This window comes from Microcebus murinus, chromosome 12 (assembly GCF_040939455.1).
Source record: "Microcebus murinus isolate Inina chromosome 12, M.murinus_Inina_mat1.0, whole genome shotgun sequence".
Taxonomy (NCBI): Eukaryota; Metazoa; Chordata; class Mammalia; order Primates; family Cheirogaleidae; genus Microcebus; species Microcebus murinus.
This window is the reverse complement of record NC_134115.1, coordinates 56,661,326-56,687,513: the sequence shown is the minus strand read 5'-3', so window position 1 is coordinate 56,687,513 and position 26,188 is coordinate 56,661,326. Positions and strand designations below refer to the sequence as shown.

The following is a 26,188-nucleotide window of genomic DNA, read 5'->3' as shown; positions in this document are numbered from 1 at the left end:
GCCAACTGAAAATATTTGGAATTGTCCTCCACTCTTTTGTCTTCCTAACAGCCTACATCCAATAAGTAACTCAAATCATTATAGTTTTACCTCCTAAGTCCCCTGATTATCCCCTCTTCTATTTGTGACCCCAGGAAAATCACTTTCCCTTCCTGGATTTCAGCTTCTTATGAAACAAAGGCTTTGAATAAGGAGCTAGGTGAGATGTATTTCAACTCTAATATTCCTTGGTTCTCTGGCAGTTACTTTTGCATGGATTGGCTGATGTCAGTTTTGTGCAGATGTTTTGAAAACAGTGCCGGAAATGAAGTTAGGCCTCAAAGAAAGGTTGCTGAGCAGAGCCCTCCTCTCACTTGTACAAATATCTAATTCCATTCTGATTTTTAAGCCATGTAGTTCATCTACTTAGGCATTAGATAAGACCCATGCTTAAAACCACAGGAAACTTCAATTACTATTTAATTATAAGCCTCATTCTCAAAGCAATTCCTTCTTGGAGGTAATTTCAGATGGTCTTTGAACAGCAGGTACACTTGCCTAAGTCAGCAGCAATAGTGGGTGGGGATTGGAGACATCACTCAAGGTCCCAATACTCAGAGACAGATAAGGCATTCTTAGTGTTTAATTTCTTGTCTGTACAGACAGATTGCACTAAAATTTTAAAACCTTAATCAGTTCTTGTAATGCTGTAAGCATATACAGCCATGTACTAAGGCTTTTCATTAGAAGAGCAAGGAATTCAGGTTGAAATGAGGCTAGGGCATGTGGGTATTTCAGAAAGATGTTAACACAACCTTTTATTTCTGAAATTATCATAGCATGCTGGCATTTGAAGATACCTTGTAGAATATCTACTCTAACTCCTTTATTGTACAGATGAAATCCAGAGAGGTTTTATTTGTTCAATATTATTAATACTTGAGTGTTTATTATGTGCTGGCACCGTGCTAGGTGCTGGAGGTACAAGTCATATAAGACAGGGTCTGCCTTTATAGAACTCACACTCACAGAGCAAAATATGTGTATTGGTCAGGATAGGATAGATTGTGCGGTGACAACAAAAGAACTGCAGATCTCAAAGGCTACACACTCGTACCATGTGTCTACAATGGGCCAGCTGCAGCCCTGCTCCGTGTTGTCTACACTCTGGGATTCAGGTTGACAGAGCAGTCTCCATTTGGGACATGGCCAGTCTGGTAGCAAAGGGACAAAAGAGCAGGACAAACCACATGCTGGCTGGTGAAGCTTATTCCCCAGACCTTGTCATCACCCCATCTTTCAGGTTCCTCCTTCATTTACTTCATGTCACTTCTTTTTCCAGCCCAGCTATCCTACCCTAGCAGGATACTAGAGTCTTTGGAATTCCTGAAGTTTTGAAGGATAAAGATGGGAATTTTTGTCTAGTACTATAAAAATTTTGTAGTCGTTACCTCTGAGACTGATAATATGTTTCACATTCTGCTGAAGAAAGCACCTAGCATGAAAGATTTTATTTGCTGGTGTAGGCTTAGTCCCTTTCTGGTGTGAAGTACAGTAGTACAGTAAATGTGACAGCCACATAAAGCCTGGGCCTGTTTTAGCCTGCTCCTTCTCTGGAATTTTTCTCATGTTTGTCTGCCCTCCTCTAGCCTTGTCTTTTCTGGCTTTGGATTTTGAATTCTGAAGCCTGGAAACCCTCAGGATCCTGTCTACTATCTCTCCATGTAAAGGATGTTTTTTTGGTTGTAGTGACAGAAACTCATTGGAGTTAGCCTGAGTTAAAAAAACAAAACAAAACAAACAACAACAACAACAACAAAAAGCAGGACTTTTCTGGGATTTTTCAGAGAGCTCAAAGGCAGGAATGCAGCTGAACTTCTGGAAAGAGATGAAATTAGAGACTCAAATACTACCAGGCCTTTCTCTCTGATGCTCATTTCTCTTCTCTCTGTGTCTATTTTGCTCTTCCTTTTTTTCCCTACAGATTAATTTCCTCCTTTTATCTGGTATCCATGTGAAAAAGCATGGCTCTAGCGACTCCAGTGTGTACATGTTATAAATCTAGTCACCTAGAAGCAGACAAGGTAATCTCTTAATCTTAAAGTCCCAGGGAAAGAATTCATTGGATCATTTTGGGACTGCCACCCATTAACAGCCTAGTCAGCTGTTAGTTGACGTGGTTGCCAGGAACTCCTTTGCTGTAACACTAGGGATGGGAGGAGAGTAGCACTCAGAGGAAAAGGGTGGGGTGATTTTTCTGGTGGCTGAGCTATCAACTTAAGAAATACCTGGTATATTTTCTACCACCTAAATTCATTCTAGAGTCCAAACTTCTTGAGAGCAGAATCTATAGCTCTGAATTTCAAATAGGGCTTGGTGGGGTATCTAGCATAGCATGACAAATTATAAACATACTATGTATGCTCTGTTAATGGATATTATCAACAAGAAATGTACAGGGCCAATGTCTAGAAAACTAGAAAGCTTTATTGAGATATATTAAAGAAAAATGAAATAAATGGCATATTTATCAATGGAAAGACTGTGGTAAAGATTTCAGCTCTTCTCCAGTTATTGTATAGGCTTAACACAATTCCAATTAAAATCCCAATGGAAATTTTCTTGGATCTAGAAACAATGACTCTTAAGGTTCATCTGGGAAATCACACATATAAATAGTAAAAACCGTTTGAAAGAGAAAAGCAATAAAGTCAACGCTTCATTAACCACATCTGAAAATAAATTTAATAACTACAGTAATTAAAGCTATCTGGTATGGTGCAAAAATTATCACAATAATCAATAGAGTGAAGTGGAGATAGTGAAAACAGTACTATGTATTTATTAGAACTTAGTTTAAGATAAAGGAAGCATTATAGACCCAATAATTTTGGGAAAATTGACGTATTATGATTATTGTTTCCTGTTCTTAAGTCAGTTATATGCACATTTGTCTCATTTTTAAGAAAGGTAGACTACAGAAAAGACGGAGAAAAAGCAACTTTCCTAGTATCTCATACTCAAAGCCTCTTAGTTAGGAATTATGCCAGAGCATTATCTATGTTTCCACTGAAGAACAGAGAAAAACAAGTTTTAGTATCCTGAATGAAAATTATAATTACATATAGTAATGGGCTCACAATTTCTTCTCTGGAGGAATAAATAAAAAGGCTCACACAACTTCCTCCTTTGAAACAGTCAGTTATTTCTGTAACAATCAAAGAGCTTGACCATGGGTTCCGGGCAACCACCCTTCATCCACCTTAACCATCAAGTGAATCTTGCCTGCCTGGGACCTGAATGGGCAGTGAATAATTTTCAACTTTGGAAGAAGGTAGAAAGGAGTGCATGGTGATGAACTAGTCATGGTTCTTCAGAGAAACAGAACCAATAGGATGTGTGTGTGTGTGTGTGTGTGTGTGTGTGTGTGTGTGTGTATGTATGTATGTGTGTGTATAAAGAGATTTATTTTAAGAAATTGGGTCAGGTGATCATGGAGGCATGGTGAGTCCAAATTTGATAGACGTCAGCAGGCTAGAGACTTAGAAAGGAGTTGCCATTTGAATCCAAAGGCAGTCTGCTGTAGAACCAGGAAGAGCAGATTTAGCAAATGAAGCCCAAGAGCAGTCTGCTGGAGAATTCCCTCTTGCTTAGGGGAGGTCAGCCTTTTGTTCTGTTTAGGCCTTCACATGATTGAATGAGGCCCAGTCACATTATGAAGGGTAATCTGCTTTACTCAAAGTTCACTGATTTAAATATAAATCTAGGCCTGGTACAGAGGTTCACACCTATAATGCCAGCAGTTTGGGAGGCTGAGGCAGGAGGATTGCTTAAAGCCAGGAGACCATCCTGGGCAATAGTGAGACCCCATCTCTACAAAAAATAAAAAACTTAGCCAGGCATGGTGGTGCATGCCTGTAATTCCAGCTACTTGGGAGGCTGAGGCAGGAGAGTTGCTTCAACCCAGGAATTTGAGGTTGTAGTGAGCCATGATGATGCCACTGCAGTCTAGCTTGGGCAACTAGTGAGATTCTGTCTAAAAAAAAAAAAAAAAAAGTAAATCTCAAATACACTATCACATAGACATCCAGAATAATGTTTGATCAATATTTGGGCACTGTGGTCCAGCCAAATTAACACATTAAATCAACCATCACAGATAAGATCTGAATAATGCCTGGCATTGCCTTGACTAGAAATTAAAAGGTGGGGAAAATTTCTTTCACTGTTTTATGTTTTTTGGTGCCCCAAACTTCTCTATTGGCACAATTTTAAAAAAGTAAGTCCTAGCTTAAAGACAGGTCATTTTAAATTAGTCAGAGGAACAAAAATATAAAGAATGAAAAAGAGTGAAATAATCTTATGGGACTTAAGGGGCACCATCAAGCAAACCAATATATGCATTATGGGAGTTCTAGAAGAAGGAGAGAAAGAGAAAGGACTAGAAAGCTTATTTGAAGAAAAAAATGATAAAAAAAAAACTCCCCAAATTTCAGGAGAGAAATAAACATCCACATCCATGAAGTCCAAAGCACTCCAGTAGATTGAGCATAGAGAAGTCTTCACCAAGACACATTATAATAAAATTGCCAAAAATTCAAAACAAAGAGAGAATTTTGAAAACAGTAAGAGAAGTGTGACTTGTTGCATACAAGGGAATTATTATATGACTATACACAAAAATCTCAGCAAGAACTTGAGACCAGTAGAGAGTAAGCTGATATATTCAAAGTGCCAAAAGAAAAGAATTGCCAACAAGAATGCTGTTCCTAGCAAATCTGTCCTTCAGAAATGAAGGCGAGAGAAAGACTTCCAGATAAACAAAAACTGAGGTAATTCATCACCACCAAACTTTACAAGAAATGCTAAAGGATGCTCTTCAGGTTGAAACAAAAGAGTACAACATGAGAACATATGAAAGTATAGAGCTCACTGGTAAAAATAAGGGTATAGTCAAATCAGAATACTCTACTATTATAATGATGGTGTGTAAATCACTTTTAACTCCAATTTTGAAGTTAAAAGATAAAAGTATTAAAAATAACTATACCTACAGTAATATATTATTGGATACACAATATAAAATGATAAGGTGTAAATTGTGACATAAACAATATAAAATATTGTAAGGGAGAAGTAAAAATACAGAGTTTTTGTATGTGATTAAATTTAAGTTGTTGTCAGCTTAAAATAGACTATCATGATGAGAAGATGTTTTATGTAAGCCTCACAGTAGTCACAAAGAAAAAACCTGTAGTAGAAACACAAAATAGAAAGGAATTAATGCATATCATCACAAAAAATCAACAATTATAAGGAAAGATAGCAAGAAAGGAATAAAGGAAGAAAGGGACTACAAAATAGTCAGAAAACAATGACTAAAATGACAATAGTAAGTTGTTACCTATAATAATTACTTTAAATGCAAATGGATTTAATTCTCCAATGAAAAGTCATAGAATGAATTAAAAAAACACACCAAGATTCAACTATATGATGCCTACAAGAGAGTCGGTTTAGCCTTAAGGACATACATAGGCTGAAAGTGAAGGGATAGAAAAGATATTCCATGCAAAAGGTAAGAAAGAAAGCAGGGATGGATAAACTTACATTAGACAATAGACTTTACATCAAAAATTATCACAAGAGACAAAGAAGGTCATTATGTAATAATAGGGAGGTCATTTAATGAGGAGACTATACAATTATATATATATACACACACACACACACACACACCCCTAACATTGGAGCATCTAATATATAAGGCAAATATCAACAAAAGTGAAGGGAAAATAGACAGCAATACAATAATGGTAGGGTTTTTCAATACCTCACTTTCAACAGTGGAAAGATCATTCAGGCATAAAATCAATTAAAAAAAACTCCAGACTTGAACAAGTGGACCTAACAAACAGATATGGAACATTCCATCCAGAATACACATTCTTTTCAAGTGTACATGGGACATTCTCCAGGATATATCATGTTAGCCCACAAAATAAGAGTTAACGATTTTAAGACTGAAATCATAGCAAGTATCTTTTCTAACCACGATGGTATGAAACTAGAAATCAGTAACAGGAGGAAAATTAGAAAATCCATATAAGCATGGAAATTAAACAACATGCCTCTGAATGACAATGAATCAAAAAAGAAATCAAAAGGGAAATTAAAAAGTATTTTAAAAGAAAAATAAAAACACAATATATAAAAACTTATAGGATATAGTAAAAGCAGGGCTAAGAGGCAGTTTTGTAGAGGTGAATCCCTACATCAAGAAAAAAGAAAGATTTTAAAGAAACAACCCTTTACAACTCAAGGGACTAGAAAAAGAACAAACTAAGCCCAAACTTAGCATAAAAAAGGAAAAGATAAGAGCAGAAATAAATGAAATAGAGACTAGAAAAACAAAAAGACTAACAAAACTAAGAGTTGTTTTTTTTAAAAAGATAAACAAAATTGATAAACCCTTAGACTAAGTAAGGAAAAAAATAGAAGAATCAAAAGGATAAAATTATTGATGAAAGAGGAAAAATTAACACTGATACCACAGAAATACAAAGGTTCATAAGAGACTACTATGAACAATAGTGCATCAACAAATTGGATGACCCCAAAGAAATGGACAAATTCTTAGAAACATACAACCAACCAGGACTGAATCATAAAGAAATAGAAAATCTGAACAGACCAATAATAACAATTAAAAGGATTGAATCAGTAATCAAAAACCTCCCAATAATGAAAAGCCCAGGACCTACCTGACAGCTTCACCATTGAATTCTACCAAACATTTAAAGAATTAATACTAATCCTTCTCAAACTCTTCCAAAAAATCAAAGAGGAGGGAACACTTCCAAACTCATTTTATGGGGCCAGCATTATCCTGATACCAAAGCCAGGAAAGGATATAACAAGAAAAAAAAAACCACAGGCCAATATCTTTCATCAATATAGATGCAAACATCATCAGCAAAATACTAGCAAACTGAATTCAACACACATTAAAAGTCTCATACACCATGATCAAATGTCATTTATCCCTGGGATGCAAAGATGTTTGTTTCCTATACACAAATCAATGAATGTGATACATCACATTAACAGAATGAAGGGTAAAATATCATATGATCTGGGCAGGCACGGTGGCTTACACCTGTAATCCTAGCACACTGGGAGGCCGATGCATGCGGATGGCTCAAGGTCAGAACTTTGAACCAGCCTGAGCAAGAGTGAGACCTCGTCTCTACTAAAAATAGAAATAAATTAATTGACCAACTAAAAATATATATAGAAAAAAAATTAGCTGAGCATGGTGGCACATATCTGTAGTTCCAACTACTCGGGAGGCTGAGGCAGAAGGATTGCTTGAGCCCAGGCGTTTAAGGTTGCTGTGAGCTAGGTTGATGCCACGGCACTCTAGTTCTGGCAACAGAGTGAGACTCTGACTCAAAAAAAAAATTATATGATCATCTTAATAAATGCAGAAAAAGCATTTGACAAAATTCAACATGCTTTCATAATAAAAACTCTCAACCAATTAGGCATAGAAAGAAAGTACCTCAACATAATAAAGGCCATATATGAAAAACCCATAGCTAACATTGTACTCAATGGTGAAAAGCTGAAAGCCTGGAACCAGACAAGGATGCCAACTCTTGCCATTTCTATTCAACATAATACTGGAAGTCCTAGCAAGAGCAGTTAGGCAAGAGAAGAAATGAAAGGCATCCAAATTAGAAAGGGAGAATTTAAATTGTCTTTGTTTGCAGATGACATGATCTTATATATAGAAAGCCCCAAAGACTCCACCAAAAAACTATTAGAACTAATAAAAAAATTCAGTAAAAGGATATAAAATCATCATACAAAATCAGTTGCATTTCTATACACTAACAATGAATATATGAAAAAGAAATTAAGAAAATAATTCCATTTACAATAGCATCAAAAGAATAAAATACTAAGGAATAAATTTGACTTAGGAGGTGAAAGATCTGTACACTGAAACTTATAAAATATTGATGGAAAAAATTGAGGGAGACACAAATAAATGGAAAGATATCCCATGTTCACAAATTGGAAGAATTAATATCATTAAAATGTTCATACTATTCAAAGAAATCTACAGATTCAATGCAATCCCTATCAAAATTCCAATGGCATTTTCCACAAAAATAGAAAAACAATATGTGGTTTCTTTCATATGGAATCCCAGAAGACCTCAAATTGCCAAAGCAATCTTGATTAAGCAGAACAAAGCTGGAGTTGCATATCCTGATTTTGAATTCTATCACAAAGCTAAAGTAATTAAAACAGTATTAAAACAGTATGATACTGGTATAAAAAACAGACACATAAGCCAATGGAACAGAATAGAGAGCCCAGAAATAAATGCATATATGGTCAACCAATTTTCAACAAGAGTGCCTAGAATATAAAATGGGGAAAGGATAGTTTTCAATAATTGGTGTTGAGAAAACTGGATATTCATATGGAAAAGAGTGGAATTATTTGTGTCTCCTATTATCCTACACTATGTAGAGAAATCAACTCAACATGGATGAAAGACTAAAACGTGAGACCTGAAATTATAAAATGACTAGGAAAAAAAAATAGGGCAGAAGCTATATGACATTGGTTTTGGCAATGATTTTTTTTTTGGATATGACCCCAAAAGCACAGGCAATAAAAGCAAAAATAGACAAATGGGATTATGTCAAACTAAAAGGCTTCTTCACATTAAAGGAAAGAAACAGAGTGAAGAGACAACCCATAGTGTGGGAGAAAATATTTATGCAAGCCATATATCTGATAAGAGGTTAATATCTAAAATATATAAGGATTTCAAACAGCTCAATAGCAATAAAACAACCCAATTCAAAAATGGGCAAAGGACCTGAATAGACATTTTTCCAAAGAAGACACACAAATGGCCAACAGGTATATGAAAAAAGCGCTCAACATCACTAATCATCAGGGAAATGCAAATTAAAACCATGATGATCACAGATATCACAACAGATATCACCTCACATCTGTTAGAATGGCTGTTATCAAAAAGGGGAAAGATAGGTTTTGAAGAGAATGTGGAGAAAAGGAAACCCTGATACACAGTTGATGGGAATGTAAGTTGGTATAGCCATTATGGAAAACAGTATGAGGTTCCTCAAAAAATTAAAAGTAGAACTACCATATTATCCAGCAATTCCACTTCTGGGTATTTGTCCAAAGGAATTGAATTAAGGAACTCAAAGAGATACCTGCACTCCCATATTTATTGCAGCATTATTCACAATACCAAGGTATGGAAACAACCTAAATGTCCAACAGTGGATGAATGCATAAAGAAAATGTGGTTATATACATGAAATGGAATATTATTTGGCCTTTAAAAAAAAAGAAATACTGCCATTTGCAACAAGAATGGACCTGGAGGACATTATACTAAGAGAAATAAGCCAAACATAGAAAAACAAATACTATATGATCTCATTTATATGTGGAGTCTAAAATAGTCACACTCATGGAAGCAGAGGGTAGAATGGTGGTCTCCAGGGTCTTGGGGGAAGGAAAAATGAGAAGATAATGGTCGAAAGATACAAAGTTGCAGTTAAACTAGATAATCAATTCCGGAGATCTATGTAGCGTAGTGCCTATTGCTAATAATACTATATTGTATACTTGAAACTTTCTAGAAGGGGTAGACTTTTTTTTTCTTTTAAGAGACAGGGTCTTGCTATATGTCTATGGCCTTGATGGTGGTGAGGGTTTCATGGGAGTATACGCGTTCCAAAACTCATGGGGTTGCATACATTAAATGTGTACAGCTTCTGAAACAAACAGACAAAAACATTTTGATGCCAGGGGGATGAGGAGGAACCAGTAAAAGATGCTGTAAAGAACTGATCACTGACATGAAAAATGAAGAGATGTCCAGGAAGCCAAAAGAAGAAAGTATCTCAAGAAGGGAGAAGTGATTGCATCAATTCTGCTGATAGGTCAAGTATGATAACGACTAAAAAGTGACCACTGAATTTAGCAACATGGGAGTCATTGGTCACCTTGACAAGAGCTGTTCTTGTGCAGTGTGTGGGACTGCTGAACACTTTTGTGAAATTAGTTCATGAGAGAGAGGGAGAAGAGGAATTGGAGTCAGAGAGCGGAGATAAAGAGTTTTGTTTTTAAGGAGAGCAGAGAAATGAGAGGATAACCAGAGGCAGGGGTGGTGGGGTCAAGAGAAAACTTTTTAAAAGATGGGAGCTATGATAACATTTTGCACAGAGAGATATAAGACATGCAAATTTAGATGACAGTGATATAACATTTTTATCCAGGAAATCTGTAAATAAAAAAAAAATAATACTGGTGCTGGGGAGTGTTGCACTAAGGTGAGAACTTGCAGATATTAATAGTGGGAATGTATCAATACTACCTTTTGATTGGAAGAAATCTGTCCAGACACATCAAGAACCTTGGAAAGTTCACACTTTTTGCATGATCACTACATTTAACATGTCAGTAATAGGTATGTATTGATGGAAAGAACCAGCCTGGGCATTATCTAGGTAAATTAATTAGCATTTTATCTCAAGGTGTAGAGGGGAGTCCCCAGCCTCACTAATAGGCATGCAGTTGGGGATCAAAAGGCTGAGTGAGGGACGGTCATATCCAACCCTCTGGAAACAAGATAGTCTCTTTCCAGGCTCAGCATACGTACATAGGCTTATTTTCATGAGGCTGATTCAGTCCTGCTCATAGCCTGGCCTTCTGTCTGCTGAGACCACTCAACATGACAGCAGGACACAGTTCGTGAAGTACAAACAAAATTGTTATTGTCATCCTCAGACTCTCCAGGCCCACACAACTGGTTGAGTACATTCTTAGGCTCTGGGCTATGGAACCAGAATATGAGATCATTTTATTGAAGTTTCTAAAAGTCAAATAAGACCTTGCACTATCTATATGCTATATTGTCTAATACTGTTGCCATTAGCCTCATGCGACTTTAAGTTAATTAAAATTAAAAATTCAGTTTCTCAGTTGTACTATCCACATTTCAGGTGTTCTGTAGCCACATGTGGCTATTGGCTACCTACCATATTGGACAGTGCAGATATAAAAATTTTCATCATCACTGAATGTTCTATTGGACAGTGCTGAGCTGTAAGGCTTATCATGATCTGCTTGGCCCAGGCATTGTGATTCTAGCGATCTCTCCTATGGGAATAATCAGAGGCACAAAAAAATGTATATAAAAAGCAATGAGTTATAATGCTATAATAGGAAAATGCTGAAAAACCTTGAAATGTCCAACAACAGAGGAAATATTACATATAATATAGCACATCCATTGGAGGAAATATTGCATGTTCAGTTGAAGGAATACAATGTAGCCATGGAATTATATTTTTAAAAATTTTAATGATCTATAAAAATGGTGAGAAATAAAAAGCCTAAGAATAAAGAATTCTATGTACAATAGAATCCTGAATACTAACAAAAACTAATTTAAAAAAAGACTGAAAGGAAATACTCTCAAAATTTAGCAGTGATTATATCTAGGTGGTGGAACATTATATAAATGTAATTATTTTCTTTACATACTTATTAATTTTTCAAAAATTTTATCTTATTTTTAATAAGGAAAAGGTTTTCTTTTAAAATTAAAGAATGATCTCTTGTATATATTAAGCACTCAATATGTGGTAGTTAAACAAATGATTCATGAAGACTTGACTGAATGAACAAATCCAAATTTTCCTAACTTCATATTTTCCCTAAGTTCTTCCAGCCCCCTTCCTCATTCTAGCACTTCCTCACAGAGGGAAAGGATATGGAATGAACTAGGAAAAGATAAAATATGAAAGGAAGCAAATACTTTTTCATGTTGAATTGGGGTTGTACCTTGAGGTTTCTCCCAAGTTTATACTAATAACTTTTGACATTTCTTCTAACCCTGTTTTCAACCCAGGAAATCAGAAATATACTATTTTCCGTTTGGATTTAAACATGTCTGTTTTGATGTACCTGGTAGAGTCTTGATCTTTTTCTTTCTGGCTATAGTTTTACTTAACAAGTATTTATTGAGAACCTCCCATGTACCTGGTTGTGTTCATGCCTCCTGCATCTTTCCCCACCTTATCTACCTCATGGGAGGTAACTAAGGTCTCTGCTAAAGGCTGCATTTATACCCTTAACTTTTCTTATTTCACTTGAGGCTTCCAGAGATGTAAGGTAGCTTCAATTGTTTTTCCAGTGCTGAATGAACAAAGTATTAAACACTCTTGAAGCTCATTAGAGTTCTATAGATTGTGCAGAACACAGTACAAAGTACATAGGAAGCCTAGAATTTTCACAAATCTTTTAGTAAGTTAAAAATAAAACTGGTGCAAGTTAAAACTGTTACATTGACAGCTTGAAGGATGAAAACCTTTTAGGTATCTGAGTGATTTTGACTAAATATCCATTTGCTCTCCAGGACTGAGCTTATTCAACAGCTTAGATCTTTCTCGACATTGTCTCTCTTTTGATTCTGCACAAGATCTTTGGGACAGAAAAAAGAAATGGCAAGAAAATAGACTGTTATGAATCATGAAATGTTAGAAATAAAGAATTCTGATGTGGTTTGATCCCCAAAAAGATCTTTTTAAAATTTACTTTTTAATTGACAAAAATTATGTATATTGAGGCTATACAACATGATGTGTTGTTTTGATATTTTGGAATGGCTAAATCAAACTATATAACAGATGTATTACCTCACATATTGTTTTGCAATGAAGCACTTGAAATCTACTCTTTTATCAATACATTATATCTTTTCAAGTATTGCATACTTGAAAAGTTATCACCCTAGTCTATGTGAATGTTTACATTAATTTTTATTGTAGGTTAACTGTGGTGTCCATAATGTACTATAGATCTCTTGAACTTATTCTTCCTTTTAACTGAAATTTTGTGTCCTTTGACGAACATGTTCCCATGATCTAGTTTTCTTATTTTCTTATATTAAACATATTGGTGCAATAACATATTTGACCTTTGGATAATATATATGTTTACAAAAACACAGAAACCACCAACACATTTTCCTATTTTATTCGACAGGCATTAATTAAAAGGATCTCTTCAGAACCAATCAGAATCATATGCCAAGATTTGTATTTAGGAATATTGATTGTATTAATTTTAGTATGGAAAATTATGAATTAGTTATATGAATTATGTTACATCAGCATACTGAGATCGTAATATTATACAGCCATGAAAAATGAAGTGGCAGATTGGATCAAGATAGCAGACCAAACACGTATGCCTTCATTTCCTCAGGCTCCCAAAATTGAGAAACGAGACTAGAGATCTGTGTGAATGTGTATTTTAAGGTTAATAACCACAGCCCTGGAAAACAGAAAGAAAGTCATCGGCACAGCAGAAATATTGAGAAATCTCTGAAAGGTAGAAAGCAGATGAGACCTAACTGAAGAAGAAATGCACACAGTCTACCCAGATTTGCCAAAAATCTCTGATAATGCTGCACCTCAATATTGCTGCACATGTTACATGTGCCTGGTGGTGGTGGTTTCCCCAAACTTTGGAAATAAGGTCACTCTTCGAGTGTTAAAAAATCAAACACAATGAAAGCATATGCAGCCATGGGATGAAACCAAGAACTTGTCCGATTACGTGTGACTGAAGAGCTTTGGCATAAGGAGCACAAGTGGGTTTCTGGGGTGCTAAAAATGTCCTTCCTTATGATCTGGGTGCTGGTTAAATGAGCGGGTTCTACTTGTGAAAATTCATTCAGATGTGCTTATTTCTCTATGTATATGACACGTCAGTAAAAATTAATGCAAACATGAACATAGACTAGGGCTCCCTCTGCCCACCTGCATCATCTCTTCCAAATTAGTCATAAAAACTTAAACAACCAATAGCCAGTTTCTCTTTTGGGAATCACTTTCAGAGAAATGCCTTATGCTACCCAAGATTCTTTGATGTTAAGGAAGAAAAAGCCATCCAAGGTGAATCTAAACAAGGGGGCACTGCTGCAAGGATCCTGGAAAATCTCACCAATCTTAAGGACAGGAAGTTCCCCTGGTCTTCATGGGAACCTGAACATTAGCATCTTGTGGGGGAACCCCTCTTCTCCATGTGGTGCTGAAGAAATTGAGAAACAAAGCAAAGGGGTGTCCAGTGGAGGCCAAAATCCAGCCTTTATTACTGATGGAGACCAGGCTGGGGGATGTGGCTTTCAGTCTATCAGCTCAGCGCTCAGCGTGCTTGCTAATTCCAACCTCGGAATTCAGTCGACTTTCCCCATTCCTAGAACACTAGACCTGGGCAGGCCCCACCTGGAGGAGCAGCAGAACATGCCTCCATGTAAAGGGACAAAGCTGAATTCTTGTCCCCTACAGGCAGCTCACTTCCAGGAGCAGGAACAACGCAAGTACATCCAGTTATTTTTCCCAAATTTATGAGCAAGATAAGTAACTCACCTCCCCGGAGTGGAGAGAGGACAAGATTGTGTTAGGAAAAATCTGCCATCATGGAAGCCAGGAATAGGAACAATGTTCTTCCTCTCTGATGCTATGGTTGGGAAATGGAGAACCATCGGGGACTAGGGTCACTTCCGTGCTCTCAAGGTCTGTGTGTTCTCATCTCAACTTCTCTCAGCATATCGGCTTCATTTTTCTCCTTCTCCCCTGGCTTCCTCTTCTTAGTCTTCTTGCTCATGGCCTGATACGGTGGCCTCACTCCCCAAGTTTACCTGGCTAGCCAGCTTGGCTCCCACAACTGACACGCTTGCCCTCTCAGCGTCCCCACTCCAGCTTCCAGGAGAAGAATCTGAAAGGTCCATCATTCAGACACTCAGTCACACTAACAAACCCACAGGAGCCTGGTGTATAAAACAGAAAGCTACTTCACTGATTTCCAAAAGAAGATGTAATACTTTCTAGTGATTCAAATATTTATATCTTTGGGGGACCATAGTAGAAATTTGAATTGATATTATTAAGAATTATTGATAATTTGTTAGGTGAGATAATGCCTTTTTTTGCTAAGTGGTCTATAATTTACTATAAAATAATGAAAAATAATTAAGGTCTATAATTTACTATAAAATAATGAAAAATAAAGTATACAATGAAGGGAGGTATCTATTTTGGTAAACAGTTTGGCAGCTTCTTACAAAGCTATAGATAAAGTTACTAGATGACCCAGAAATTCTCCTAAGTATCTACTCAAGAGAAATGAGAACACTTAAAAACTTGTACACAGATGTTCATAACAGCATTATTCAGAATAGCCAGAAAGTTGAAACAATCTAAATGTCTATCAATGATAAATAAATGATAAAGTGTGGTATAACCAGACAATGGAATATTATTTGGCAATAAAAATTAACAAAGTATTAATACATGCTACAACATTGATGAATTACAAAAACATTATACTCAACAAAAGAAGCCAGACACAAAAGAACACATACTGTATGAAGGCATTTGTACAAAATGTTCAGAAAAGGCAAATCTATAGAGACAGAGGGGTGGCTGTCTAGGCTTGGGGATGGCAATGGGGAGTGACTGTAAGTGGGCACCAGGTTATACTTCCCTTTCTCTTGGTCAAGCAGGTGCTCTGCTTCCATTTCATGAGGATACCGGCTACCTACCAGGAGCCCATTGTGGTCAGTGCTAGGCTCATCTCCCAGAGACTGTTGGTGGGGGTGGAAGGAATCCTGGCTTAGGGGTCAGAAAATGTGGATTCTTGTCTTGGCTCTGCTGTCGACAGGCCAGGTGACCTTGGTATTTTATTATTTCATTTAAGTGCCTTATTTGGGTGCCAGGCTCTAATGACGGAGGGGGCCTTTGTCTTTCCCTCTGATTCCTCCAAACAGAGGTCTTCTGTGTTTTATAATACCTCATTTTTATAAACCAATTTTTATTGCTCACCTTTTATGTGCCAGGCACAAATACTTATAGTACTGGCGTAGCACTTACCATAGCGTATGGCAGTTTCTTTACCTGCCTGTACACACTGTGAGCGTCTCATGTGCAGGGCGCTTCACCTGTGTGTGGGTTCCAGCACCTGGCACGCTGTCTGGCCTGGAGTAAGCACACACTCAGTAAATGTTTGGTGAAAGGATAAATGAGTCTCATTGGTAAATAGGGATCCTGGCAGACACCCTTGGGGCCCTGGCCAACCCCCTTGGCATTCACCTCCCCACATAGGCTGCTTGCTGAAAACACCCGTATCTCTGGGCTCTTCCTGGCTGAGGGAGAATGCTGGCTGTACAGGCAAGGAAAGCTGGAAGCCATAGAGTTGAGTACCCTGACGCTGCCCTCAGTCAAGGGTGTTTGGGGAGTTGGTGGATAAGACCCCAACTTCTCCAGCCCCTGGTTGGGATAACTGAGGCCTCTATACTGTTTCCCATGGTCTCCAGGGGGATTTGAGCTCCAGTTTCCCAGGGGATACTGGCTGACTGCACACCCTGAATTGGTGTCCTTCCCTCTCTATCTCACTTCCCCACTGCCAGCCTGTGCTTTCTAGGATAACCTCCCAAATAAAACGCCTGCACTTAACTCCCGGCCTCGGGGCTTGCTTCTAGGGAACCCAAATCCTGCCTACCTTGAAGGATTGTTGTGATAAGCATGAAAACACTTAGAAAAAGCTTTTTTTTTTTGTCATTCAAGTTAAAAAAAAGCGTTGAGGTCTCAAAATGTAAGTAGTGTTACTCTGGGAATGAGTTGTATCTCAAGAGGAATGTGGTAGGTTGAATAAAGACAACCAAAGCTATCCAGGTCCTAATCCCTGAGCCTGTGAATGTTACTTTATATGGCAAAAGGGACTTTGCAAATGTGATTAAGTTAAGGGCCATGAGATGGTGAGATTATCCCAGCAGGCCCCAAATGTAATCACTAGACTTGTTGTAAGAGGGAGGCAGAGAGAGAGATTTAGCACAGAAGGCAGCAATGTGACTACTGAAGCAGGATGCTACACTGCTGGCTTTGGAGATGGAGGAAGAGGCCAGGAGCCCCAGGAGCCAAGGAGTACAAGGAATGCAACTTCAGAGGCTAGAAAAAGCAAGAAAACGAATTCTCTCCCAAGAGCACTGCCCTGCCAACACCTACATTTTGGCCCAGTGCACTTGATTTTGGACTTTTGATCTCGGAAACTGTAAGAGAATAAATGTGTACTGTTTTAGGCCACCAAGTATATGGTAATTTACTATATACCATATTGAGCATAATGTTTTCGGGCACAGTTGGTTAGAGCAGCCACAGGAAACTAACACAAGGAGGGTTCTTTGTGTCACCCCCAACCCACTCCAGCAGGTGGTGGTGTGGGGCGAAGGGGCAGCTGTAATTCCCACTGGTCTCTGGAGAATCCTGCTGTTCTCCAGTGAAGTAAGACCAATTTGTGCTGTCTTCACCCCCTAGGAGGCCAGTCCTTAACCACAGACTCATAAGGAATTTCCACAGTGTTTCAAGGACAACAGAAAGAAAGCGTCAGGCTTTTTATGGGCTAATAGAAGTAAATCAACAAGCACTAAAATGAAATCATAAATATGCATTGAGAAAGCTGAGTCGAGGAACCCCGAAGGCTAGCCCCAGTTCCCTGCTGGTATTAAAATTAACTTTAATGATCAACCGTTTTCCTTCTTGTGTCAGAACTCATATCCCAAAACCAGCAATAGGATTTTTATTGTTGTTGCGGACTGTGTGTTTTCATTTCCTTTGCAGCTCAAACCATGAAGAGCTCCTGTGAAATGTACTTGTGTGACCAGCCCCTTGTTCACTTTGGGATTCACAAAATGCTGGGAAGTTCCACTTCATCCTTCTTATTCAATGTCCAAAGCTGTACATTTTCAAGACTTAATGTTTTTGAGATAACCAGGGAAATGTGAATATGGATTGATACTAGAGAATTGTTAATTTTGTTGTGTACAATAGGCATATGGCTCTGTAAGAAAATATCTATATTTTTTTAGAACTTCACATTGAGCTAGGCAAGAATGAAATGACATAATAGAAAGGAGGAAGGGAGGATAATAGGGAAAGAGGAAGGGAGATGAGAAAGAGAAAGGAAGAAAGAAGAAAAGAGAGAAGGAAAGAAGAGAAATAAGGGACAAATGAACCAAGTATGGAAAAAATCTTGATAGTTATTAAATTTAGGTGATAAGTATATGGGTGTTCATTATATTATTGTGTGTGAAAATATAGGATTTGCTGGAAATTTTTAATGGCTAAAAATAATCTTTAAAAAAATTTTTTTTCATTAAAAAATTTTTTTTCAAGGTAGCTGCAGAAAAATAATTGTGAGCATGGGCTCTGGAGTTGCCTGGGTTCCAATCTGGGATTCTGCACTTTCTAGCTGTGTGATCTTGGGCAAGTTACTCAACCTCTCTGAACTCAGTTACCTTATGGATAAAATGGATAGAATAATAGTGCCAACCTCAAAGGATCTTACTGAGAAGAATCAATAAGATAATACTCTTTAAGCATTAGAAATAATGTCTGGCACAAAGCACTATGAGTATTTATTATTATTGTATAATATTATATAGTACACTATTATATTATTTAGTATTGTCTATTACACTAGTACAGTGGTCCTCAACTGGTGGCACTTTTGATTCCCCCATCCCCAGGAGACATTTGGAAACATCTAGAGACATTTTGGATTCTCACAACTTGGGGGTGCTACTGGCATCTAGTAGGTTGAGACCAGGGATGTTGCCTGTGCTACATAGAACAGCCCCCACAACAAAGAATTATCTGGACCAAAATGTCAATAGTTCTGAGGGTGAAAACTCTGCACTAATATTACTAGGACATTGAAAAAATATTAGAAAATACAGATAAGCATAATAAAGAATAACCATTATCCATAATTTCGCCATGTAGAAATCACTATGCAAAACTGAAATTTTACAAAAAGAAAATATCTTCCTCAAAATTAAGGCGCATAATTTTAAAAAAGCCCCTTTATCTCACTTCTTCCAGTGGTGGTGAGTGACCTGTCCTCATTTCTTCAAAACCATCAGAGTGTAGGGAAAGTGTTTCAACTTTTTCAAACTCCTGGGAAATGTATCATTTTGTATTTGAGTAGGCTATTAGTTTCTCTTGGAATGAAGCCGAATGAAACACAAGGACATTATTTGAAATCATTAACAATCTACTTCAGAAATCTTACTGGGAGCCTAGCCTGACACCACTTTTCTGGGGAAACATTTGGCAGATTATATTGAAAGCCTTTTAAAACTTCATATTCTTTTACTTGATAATTCTACTTCTAAGAATTTATGCTAAAGAAACAATCAGACAAATGTGCAAAAATGTTTGTATACTGTTCACTGCTGTGTTTTTCATTGTGAAAAATTGGAAGCACCTAAATGGGAAACAACTGACAAACGGGGATTGGTTGATTACATTCTAGTATATCTATGCAATAAAATACCATGTGATCATTTAAAAAGACAATGTTTACCTATGTAATGGTTACTTATGAATACATTCAGAATGCATCCGGTGAAAAATAACCACAGAAAGGCCTGGGAGAGCTAATGTGTTAACACCGTGGGTGAATGCCAGCAGGTATGACGTTTAGGGATGGAACTCACTGGGAGAAGGGTAAGAAGAGCCACCCCCCCCCCCAATCTCTCGGCCTCCTATGGAAAAGTGTGCTTGGGCCAAAGCACAGCTGGATGCACTTGGGGATCATGCTCTAGAAGAAGGACCTCACCTCCTGTTGCTTTCCTTTTTAGTGGGCCAACAGAAGTGGCTTTGTCACCAGGTAACAAATATTTTGCATTCAGGTGCTAAGCAAGAGCTATGCTTAGGTGTAGCTCTTCAGGGAGCTTTGTGAAGCAACTGGAGGCTTTGGCACCCCTGGTCCTGGGGGCAGTTGGTTTGGGCACAGGCACTCCTGCTGCAGGGAGCTTAGTCAAGGGTCTCAGCTAGCTCATTACCAGCAGCCCCAAAAGAGTCTTGAGGGTCAGCCAGCCTGCCTTTCCCTCTCTCTTATCGAAGCAGCTGGCGTTATGCAGTCTTCAAGTGAGGGCTTGTACCAGATGATCTCTAAGGACGCTTTGAACTCTAAGTATTTTATAATTCTAACATTTTAGTCACTGTCAAAGGCAATTTCTGTGATCACAAATGACTTGTAAATTTTCCTGGCTATAGTAGTGAGGCTCACTTGCTATAATATTATTAGACCACTAGGGAGGTGCATCTCAGTATTAGATAACACTTTCCTGTTCTTTCCCCTCCCCTTTTTATTCCTAGGTTTTCTCTCTGCCTCTCAGAAGGTTTATGTAGCTTAATTAACTCAGATCAAGTCAAGTGCTTTCGAGTGTTGAAGAGTACAGTCGGTGTCTTGCTATGAGTAATAGCTCATAGAAAACTGAAATCACTCACAGCATTATTAGCAGAAGATACCGACCTTGCTGATGTGTAACCTGAAGCCTATTAGTTCTAATGTGCAACATCTGCTTCTCAAAGTAAATCGTGGCCCAAGGGAATTCACCTGAATTCCCCGAGTCCCCTGCACAAAGATTTGAGGATGCGCTTAAGGTTGAGTTAGGGAATTGAAGGAAATAAAATTTCTTATAGGCATAAAATGAATTATTTTTGGAGGAGTCCTACTCTGGTTGTGGGGAATTTTTTTTTAGGCGGAGGGTTTCTGTTGAGCCCTGGGGGCAATAGGCTTCCTCAGTTTCTCTTTTCTGGAGTAGAACTGATGGCAGGTGGTGGGGGAAGTCACTCAGACCCTGAGGGTGGGGCAGTTTAACCTTTCCTGGCTCTAACTCTCAGAAGCACGCCCAGGCGCTGGGGAACACCAGGAAAAAGGACTTGAGCCCGCTTGCAAAAATTTCAAACTTTGGAAAGCTGCGTACATTTCTTATTTTCCAGTTCAATATTCCCAGCCAAGATACACTAACAACGGAAGAGGAAAAGGAAGAAAAAGGTAGGTCTGTGCACATTGTTTATTTATTTGTACCCAGACTTGTTCCCAAGAGGCTTGTTTCTCATAAAGTCCTCCCTGTGCGTGGAACCGCGGACGGAGGGTGAGAAGCGGGGCTGGGACCCTGGGAAGGGCAGGTTCGTTTTCTTTTCCTCCATCCGCACTGGTGGGGGAGCTCTGTGCCTCCCCTCACTCCCGCCATCACCCGGAAAGGAACATCCGGCCCAAGTCAATGTAAACATTCACAAGCTTCGGAGATGACGCTAGAAGCATCTTCCCCAGTGTAAGTGGGTCCAGGGACGGATTCTCGAGGTTTTAAAGACCCGTCCACACCGGGGATCAGGCTCCAGGCGCAGCCTCCTGGCGGGGCTGCTCCAGCTTCCGGATCCACACTCTTCCCTGCACTCCTCACTCCTATGTGTTCACATCCACGGAAAAGATTTCGGAGTTTACTTTCAGCGGTGGGTACTGTGGGGAAAAAAAAAAAAAGTGGAGTGTGTCTTCTCAGGGTGTGGAGCCCTTGTCTCCCGTCCGCTAGGTTCCGAGAAGCCCCCTTCCCCGCCCTGCCCTCCTCCCAGAGTAGAGAGGCGGCCAGGCAACAGCCTCAGCTTCAGCCACTGCCCTGCTTTTCGGGAGCTCTGTGGTCTTGGGCGGGTTATAGAACCTCAGATCTTCTGTGTTGTCACCTGAAAAACGGGGATACTATCTAATTCCCAGGTGTGGTGATGGAAATGGTGGCTGTGTGCGAAGCCCTTAGGAGTGTGCTGGCCCGCGTGGGCCTGTGCGGGCATCTGCTGGGGCCTGCGTGGGCGCCTCGCCCTCCCTGGCGGTGGTGTAGCTGTAGTTTGTTCAGTGCTTCCACCGTGTCCGGCTCTGTGCTGAGCGCGTCACATCTACTATTTCATTTACTCCTGGCAGCAAGCCCATGGCGTGGCACTATTCAGCCCCATTTTAGAAAGGAGGAAAGTGGGGCATGGAGAAGCTGAGAAGCTTGTACAAGGTCACACAGTGAGTAAGGTGGGCACCACAGTCCAAGCTCTTAATTTATTAGGCGTAGGCTGCCTTCCCTCCTCCTCTGTCACGTCCCTTAGGTCTTACAGTCACCTTCCTCCAATTATGATTTTAAATCAGGTGAGATGGAGCAGAAAAGTCTAGCCTGCCAAGTTCTCAGTATCTTGTGATTCCGAATAGAGAGGCTGCAAGACACCTCCATTCATCACTCTTTGTCCCCTTTGTCCCCTTTCCTTTCTGACTGACAGTTCCCATTTGAGCACCGAGTCGAGGGCTTGGCAATACCATTCGTGTCTGAGAACTAATTCAAGTGGTTCTGATTTAATTTTTATCACAATCTATTCTGAAAAGCTTGAGATACCTTGTGCTCCAGAAATTAACTTCCGGTAGCCATGCTAAAAAGAACTGGAATGACAAAGTGAGGCCAGTCGGGAGAAGTGGGGTTACTGGACTCCCTCATGGGTGTTTGTGCTTGTGTGGATTCTTGTGTGCGTGTGTGTGTGTGTGTGTGTGTATTCTTGTTTATAATGATTCTAAAAGCAATAATTTTAATATAGAAAATTTGAAAATCATAGAAAAATATAAAAAGAAAATTTTTCCTTCAATAATAGTGCTCTTACCACTCTGAGAAAGTCACTGTGGCGTAGAGATTTGCTTCTAGCTCTGTTTCCAACAGTTCTAATAAATAGTCAAGATCTTTGTAATATATGCATTTATATTCCTCTGGAGTTCCCTGACATATTCTCTTGTTAGGCCACTGACCAAGGTGACAATGCCACATGTGATGGCCATTCCCTCCATTAAGTACGTGCACACCTCCCTTTCTCACTGTCAGCTTCTCTTTTGCATTTCAGCAATTGATCAGAGTGTACTTTGGTCAAAGTATTGCTGTTTTGACCACTACAACAATGATTTCCCTGACTGGTAGGCTAGAGAAGAGGGCCTTATGTGAGGTCACAGGTGAGATCTACTACAGAAAAGCTTCAGCAGCTCTGTCCCCTGCCCCCTTCCCTCCATCACAGGATGTAGTCCCAGCTCTGGGCAACATTCATCCATAGGCATGGTGCAAACCACCCACCCATAATGTCTTTCCTCCACCTTTCTCACCCTCATACCTCGATTCCTGCCATGGGACCCAAAATTCATCTTGGGAACTTAAAGCACTTTGAGATATTGCTCGTGAGAGTATATGTGTGGGGCTCATGCCCACAGCTTGTCACTGGGGACTGGGTTACTTGATGGCACTGTGACATTTCTCTCCACTTAAGACCCCACCCTGAAACGAGGGAAAATTCATTGCACTGGGCATCTGCCTCCCATTTGCAAACCATCTCAACCTCATGCTGAGGAGAGAGGGTTAGGAAAAGAAGGCTCACCAGGCAGCATGACTGGACCTGCCATGGGCAGAGCTCTGTCCAGAGAGCTCCCTTGCCCCTCAGCCTCTTGGAGGTTCTTCTGGTGCATTGGATCTTGTAGTCACCACCTTCAAAGCAGGCCCTTCTTGCACCAGAATCTGAGCGATCTTGGCACAAAGGCCTTCTTATGTGCACTGTCCCCAGTCCCTTTGAAGTTGTGTGACACTTTGAAATAAGAACAAGAAAGTTGCCCTACAAAAAAATTTAGATGAGTTTCATGAACTTTGAGGTTTTTCTCACTTGTGTTACAATCATAAGCTTCCATCAAGAGGTTTGTTTAACACATTCCGTCATCAGCCTCAGCTTCATGAACATACAAATGGTGTGGACTTTCTCCATTCACATTGTGTGGTGCTGTGGGGAAGGAGATGTGTTCCGGGACCCACGGGTCCTAGGAACACCCAGCAGCATCAGCAGATGCCACCTGCACAGGCCATATGGCACTTGTTTTTCAAAACTGTTGCCTCAAATTAAGACTCAACAAATATTTCTTAGGGATCTACATCATGCTTGGTTTTGTGACTGCAGAATCCAATGGGACGTGGTTTCTGCCTTTAAGGAACTCAGTGTGGTGGAGAGATAGAAATGTCCGTAGATAAAACTACCACTCAATATGGAGAGTGCTAGAAGGAGGTAAGTACAGTGTCTTAGCTGTAGGAGCTCAGTGAAGAGGGTGATTGTATGAGGATCTCTCCTGCCTGCTCCTCCAGGTCCACTCCACCCTTCTTTACCTTTACTCAGCTCTCTGCCCTGGGAGGCTGCCTTCCATGCGCTACATCAACAGACTCACTTGTCTCCCAGTCCCTGGTTGCACTGGTCCATGGGGGCAGCAGTAGGCAGGAAGGAAGGGGAGTGAGGTGGGGTATTTATTCCCCTGGCTTCCTCCCTGCAGTGTGGCCTTGGGCATCCCTCCAACAAGAGCTGCAGCTCTGCTCCAGGTGGCCTTTTCGACGCCGCTCACATGCTGGTTCCAGCAACCACTCCTGCCTTTGCCTGTCTGGCCTCGGGTGGCAACAACCCTGTTGTTAGAACCCTGGGTACTGCATTAGCCCCTGTACTTTCCTTGTAAACTATTTATACCTCTGAAAAATCCTTTAGTAAGTCTTTGTCAAGTTATGCTTATTTGAGTGTGTCATTTTTTCCTCGGGGTCCCTAACTGACTGCATGTCTGATCCCGTTGGAGGTGTGGCAGTGTGGGGATCCAGCAGAGACACTTCACAAAGGAGGTGACGTTGAAGTTTGGTTTTAAAAGCTAAACAAGATTTTGTCTGAAATTAACCTTAATCTCTCAACAATCCAAAGGAGTATTTGATATGGCCCCGTGCTCAATCTCTCCATACTGCAAGTTTTCCTTGTCATCAACAGTTCTCCATTTTGTAAGAAGGATTCATTATAAAAGAGCAAACTAAAAAAAAAAGATTCCCTCATGAGGGTAGTTATTCTTTTGGCATCTGTTGATTTTAAAAAGTTTTATAATGTGGAAAATGTTCCTTTAAAATGAATCGGCATGTAATTAATCCCAGTAGCATCCATGTAGATTTGAAAATAGTATATATATGTGTGAAATATTTTTTATTTGCTCTGCAGATAATGCTTGACTCATGTATACATCTGAGAATCCCTTGAAAAAATTCTATGTCCTCTTTTCTAGGGGTCCATGGCCAAGGTCAGGAACCACACAGATCAAGGCTGAGTCTCCATACCCCTTTTCTCTGTTACCCCACTCCTTCCTGTGCACAGGCACCCACAGCAGCACATATCAGAGCTGGAAGGAGAACTTACAATCTACTTGATCCAGTCACTCTGTTTTACAGATGAGGAAATGGAGGTGAAGTAATATGATCCGGGGTCACATTGCTAGTTAGTGGCCACATGAACAGGAAAACTTAGGTTTCTTGTCTCCTATAGTTTTTTTTTTTACTATTAAAAATTGTCGGTATCCCATGGTAACATTTTATGTCAAAAATGTGCTCTCCCAGTGGCCTCCAGATTGAACAGATGGAAAACATTTCCTTTCTCTTCCCACCCTCCCACTCTCTGCTCATTCTAAGGCAGCGAGTCCTGGAGTGGCAGGCAGTCTGCTCCTAGCCAAGGACCGATTCCTCCACCACAGGAACAGCGGGAGGGACTAGGCTTAGCCTGCTCCAGATTGAGGGTAAGAGTGGTTATCTACTCCTCACCCCAATCCCAAGAGCCAGAGGAAGTTAAGTCAGCCACGGGCAGAACAGACAGGTGTGGGGCCTAAAAACGGGGGCAGCTATTGGGGATAAGGGCTACTGGGCCAGCCTGAGAAGCCCCAGAAGGGACTGTAGTCAGGCTGTGTTAACAGCCGTCCTCAGGTCTGCATGGAGTTTCACAGCTCAAGGGCTTATGTTCATCCTCATGACCCTATCTGTGCCCTGTGAAGTAGGAAAGTAGAAACTGAATCCCCGAGTCTTAAGAGAAGTGATCTGGCCAATAGCTTCTGGCTTGGGAAGGCAAAATGTTGGACCAGAGCTCGGATCCCCTAACTTCTTGTCACCCACAGGCTGCCACCACAGCAGGGTCTACAAGACAACTTAGGGGCTTGAAGGTGGAACTTTGCCCACCAGAGATAAGTATGCTGGTTTATTATGTTTCATCCCTGAGTCCACAGAACCAGAAATTGGCCCTGTCAGTGGTATATTCTAGACTAGGAGGGCTCTAGCTAGACAGTGAGCAAGTTTAGAGGATAGAGAGGTCTTCACAATGAAAAGACCCAGACTATTCTCTGCAATCAGAAAGAGGCATCTATATACATTTGAAAACTGTTATAGCCCACCAAAAAACAAATA

At 39.8% G+C, this 26,188-nt stretch overlaps 1 long non-coding RNA gene and 1 pseudogene across 1 annotated transcript in view; one reads left to right on the top strand and one right to left on the bottom strand.

Moving 5' to 3' along the window:
- Positions 1-12,082, bottom strand: part of LOC105874394 (cytochrome c, somatic pseudogene) — a 148,110-nt pseudogene extending 136,028 nt beyond the window's left edge.
- The window catches only part of LOC142874288 (uncharacterized), a 135,353-nt gene that overhangs the window by 14,481 nt on the left and 94,684 nt on the right, over positions 1-26,188 (top strand). The gene's annotated exons all lie outside the window — the stretch shown is intronic.